Raw genomic sequence first — 4,719 nt, 5'->3', positions numbered from 1 at the left:
GGTTGGTTGGGTTTATCTATTTTTATGGTATGGTTAGGTTATCTATTTTATGTGGTTTAATGATCTTATTTTAATAGGTGGATAAATAACTTTGCTAGAGGGTTAATGTAAAAAAAAAAAATATCACTTTCATTACTTAAATTTTTGAAATCATTGAGATTTTTTTTTCTCTATGGTATTTCACCGTAAAATTCTCTGTTTTCATGTATTTATTGTATATGATTGTTCTCTAAAGTAATTTTTTCCTTTTATATAGATAACTTTTTTGATTTTCAGTAATTTAGTGAGCATTTATCCAATTATGTAAATTCTGCCACAGACGTTTAGTGTTATCGCCAGAACGGACACATGTTGATACAGTTATTTCCTCTAAAACACACAGTTACATAAGGGCTTGCTTACTGATACACTTGAGCCAATACGCAAGTTACCTGTATTTCTCTTTGTTTTAGAGAACCTAACCTAACCTACTGTAACTAACTAACCTAAGCAAGCCTGCAACCTAACCTACCTGCTAGCTAACCTACTTAACCAAACCTACTGTAACCCAACCCAACCTACTGTAACCTAACCTAACCTAAGAAAAAAAAAGGTTTGGTGAACTAATAAACCAATGTGTCGTTGGCCGCGGTAGACAGGGCAAGGGCTATGTGGGGCTCCAACAACAACAAACTCTCCGCTAAGTGTAAACAAGACGACCTGAGAAATAAGGTAATATACCTTCACCAACGAGTGCCTTACGACCCCTGCCAAGAATCACCTCACTCTTACGACTCTGGAGGTATTTGAGATCTGTTACGATTGAATGAAGATATGCAGATGGGGTGTCTAGCCATCAACAGCTGGGTGCGGCAGGTGTGAGTGCAGCGATTAGATGCGGCAGGTGTGTGACATTTAGGTGCGACGTGTGTGTGTCTGTGTGTGTGTGTGTGTGTGTGTGGACGATTTAGTGTGTTTTTGTCGGATTCTAGTGACTTTAGAATACGTTTTTGTTGGTCAGCACAATAATAACACATCTGTCTACCTGTGGCTCACTGTGTAGCTGCGACGTAAACTTATGACTGTAGTGGTATGTTGTATAGCGCTGAGACTCTTATCCGTACCACTAGGTTAGTGTTCTCTCGTCACCCCGTTAAGGAAAAAGAGAGTTATTCTTGGGAAGTTTTTGAGAACAAGAACTGTGGTTGGGAAGTTGTGGATATGTGCGAGAGGTTGTGTGGGCGTGGAAGGTTGTGTGGGCGTGAGAGAGGTTGTGTGGGCGTGGAGAGTGGTTGTGTGGGTGAGTGGTTGTGTGGGCGTGAGAGAGGTTGTGTGGGCGTGAGAGAGGTTGTGTGGGCGTGAGAGTGGTTGTGTGGGCGTGAGAGCGGTTATGTGGGCGTGAGAGTGGTTGCGTGGGGGTGTGTGGTACATCATGCCTGGTAACTACGTGCTGGTGACTGGCAGATGGGCAGGATTATCTGTCCACATTTAATGGTGGAGCTCCTGGGGGATTTTGGATTTACTTCAGCTTGGTATTAGTGAACCTACAGCAGGCAGCGTGAGAGTGTCCACACCTGAGCATTTATTCTTGTGTGTGTGTGTGTGTGTGTGTGTGTGTGTGTGTTCGCGTATGTGTGTTCAGTATGTGAGGGTGAGTGTAGTGGCACGTGTGAGGGGTGAGGGTCGCGGGTATCATGTTGTGGAAGGCCTGGCGGGTTAGCGCGCCACGCCAGCTTTATTTACACGGGTGTTGGTCTCTGTCTCTGGCTGGTGTTGTGTTGAGGTGGCGTGATCCTACACCTTCCGTGTCCGCTCTTCCATCCACCACCCCTACCCCCTCCCATTTACCCCCTTTAACCTCCTCTCCCCCTGTCTACCAACCTCTAACCTTTCCTCCATACCAATCCTTCTCACTCCTCCCCCACCTCACCCCTCCCCACCCTCACTCCTCCTCCCCCCACTCCCTTCACCCACCCCACCCCTTCACCCACCCCACTCCTTCACCCACCTCACTCTCACCTACCTCACTCCTTCACCCACCACTCCTTCCACCTACCTCACTCTCAACAACCCCGCTCCCCCACCCACCCCATCCTTCACCCACCTCCACCCCCACCCACCTCACCCCTCACCACCCCACTCCTTCACCACCCTACCATCCCCTTCCACCCACCCCCACCCACCCCATTCCCCCACCCACCCCACCCTTCCACCCACCCTCACCCTCCACCCACCCCCACCCTTCCACCCACCCCACCCTCACCCACCCCACCCTCTCCACCCACCCCTCACTCCTCCCCACCCACCCCACCCCTCTCACCCACCCCACCCCCCACCCACCCCATCTCTCACTCCCCATTCTCCACCCACCCCACCCTTCCACCCACCCCACTCTTCCCACTCCACCCCACCCTTCCACCCACCTCACCTCCCCCCACCCACCTCATTCACCCACCCACCCTCACCCACCCCACTCCCCACCCACTCCCCACCCTTCCACCCACCCCCATCTTCACTCCACTCACCTTCACCCACTCCACCCTCACCTACTCCACTCCTCTTCACCCACCCCCACTCCCCACCCACCCCACCCCCTCACCTACCCCACTCCTTCACTCCACTCCCCACCCTCTCCACCTACCCCAGTCCTCTCACCCCCCACTTCACCCTCACCAACCCCGTCCCTCACCCACCTCACCTTCCACCCACCCCACTCTCACCCTCCCCACCTCACCCCCACCCCCACCCCACTCCTCAACCTCCCCCACCCTCACTCCCCACTCACCTGACCTCCCTACCCCACCCTCCCCCACCCCAATTCCCCACCCCCACCCCACCCCCACCTCCCCCACCCTCACCCTCACCCCTCCCCCACTCCCCACCCCCCCACCCCTCCCCCACTCACCCCTAACCCCTCCCCACCCCCACCCCCACCCTCCCCCACCCTCCCCCACTCCCCACCCCCACCCTCCCCCACCCCACCCCCCACCCCCCACTCCCCAATCCCCAACCCTCCCCCACCCCACCCCCCACCTCCCACCCCCACCCTCACCCTCCCCACCTCACCTCACCCTCCCCACCCCACCTCACCCTCCCCCACTCCCACCCCTCACCCTCCCCACCTCACCCCTCACCTCTACCCTCCCTCTGATGATCTTTGTTCTCTTTTTCCATCATATGATAAACTATTCTTGTCCTGTTGTTAGGAGTAGAGGGCTATTACACGTTTAGAATGGCACACCAGCCTTGTTGTTGGCGGGGCACTCTTGCATGATTTATTCCTGTGTTAAAAGTCTCCCCAGGTGAAGGAGACGACTAAATCTTGGCCTTGTCACTACACGCCAGCAAGACTCGCTTACATTAAGTATATTCAATAGCGGGTTTAAAGAGCGGCAGGAGAACGTATGACCAGAGGCTTAGGAACCATCACAGTATCTCACCTTATCGTTCTCCTGGCCCGACCACTGAAGCCTTCAACATAATGGTGCCTCCTCTCCTCCCACTCCCTCTCTAACCCCCTCTTCCCCTCCCTCTCGCTGTTATCATCGCTCCGGGAGAAAATAACGACACCTGATAAGTCTATTTTCTTCTGGGAACTTACTATTCTAAGATGAAAAGGATGTCTCTGTTGGGTGATTACGGGAGGGGTGGTGGGGAGGTTCTTGATGACGGAGGTTTAGTCGATATCCACAGGAGGTTGTGTGAGCCAGTGCCACCGCGAGTATCCTCTTATCCTCCCTCCTCTTCCCCCCCTCGTTCTCTAAGTCGTTTTCTCTCTTTATTTTCTTTTACTTTTACTTTATTTACTTTTTTTAAGACCTAAGTACCGATGTTTTAGAGCTCGCTGACTCTCTGCTACATAAACTAACTTAGTCATTAGAAATATATACTTCCTCTGAGGCTTATATTGCTCGTCTGTAAACCACCACCACCACCACCAACAACAACATAGTTAAGTGCACCTCGACCATGAATCTTCGCAAGCAAGGAAAGAAGGCGTCCGGGGCTTCTACCAGCTGGGGAGAATCTGGACTAAGTATATTATCTCTCTCTCGGTAGTACAGTAAGCCTCCTCCTCCTCCCACCTGCACCGCCTCCTTCATCCTGCTCTCAGCTGCTTCTCATAAACGCCAGGCTCCGACCAGCTGTTGGCAGATGAAGGGTGCAGGTGTGTGTGTGTGTGTGTGTGTGAACATCCTTTCATTTTGCCACACATGATAGCCCCATCCCCACATGTGTTAGCCCATCCCCACACATGTTAGCCACATTCCACACATGTTAGCCCCCATCCCCACACATGTTAGCCCCATCTCCACACATGTTAGCCCATCTCCACATGTTAGCCCCATCTCCACACACATGTTAGCCCTCCCCATTTCCACACATGTTAACCCATCCCCACACATGTTAGCCCCCATTTCCACACATGTTAACCCATCCCCACACATGTTAGCTCTCCATCTCCACACATGTTAGCCCCCATCCCCACACATGTGCACCCCCATCTCCACACATGTTAGCCCCATCTCCACACATGTTAGCCCCATCTCCTCACATGTTTGCCCCATCCCCACACACGTTAGCCCCCATCTCCACACATGTTAGCCCCCATCTCCACACACAGTAGCCCCCCATCTCCACACATGTTAGCCCCATCTCCACACACGTTAGCCCCCATTTCCACACATGTTAACCCATCCCCACATGTTAGCCTCCATCTCCACACATGTTAGCCCCATC

Source organism: Homarus americanus, unplaced genomic scaffold (assembly GCF_018991925.1).
Source record: "Homarus americanus isolate GMGI-L3 unplaced genomic scaffold, GMGI_Hamer_2.0 scaffold49042, whole genome shotgun sequence".
Classification (NCBI taxonomy): Eukaryota; Metazoa; Arthropoda; class Malacostraca; order Decapoda; family Nephropidae; genus Homarus; species Homarus americanus.
The sequence above is the reverse complement of the archived record's forward strand: the minus strand, read 5'-3'. Positions refer to the sequence as shown.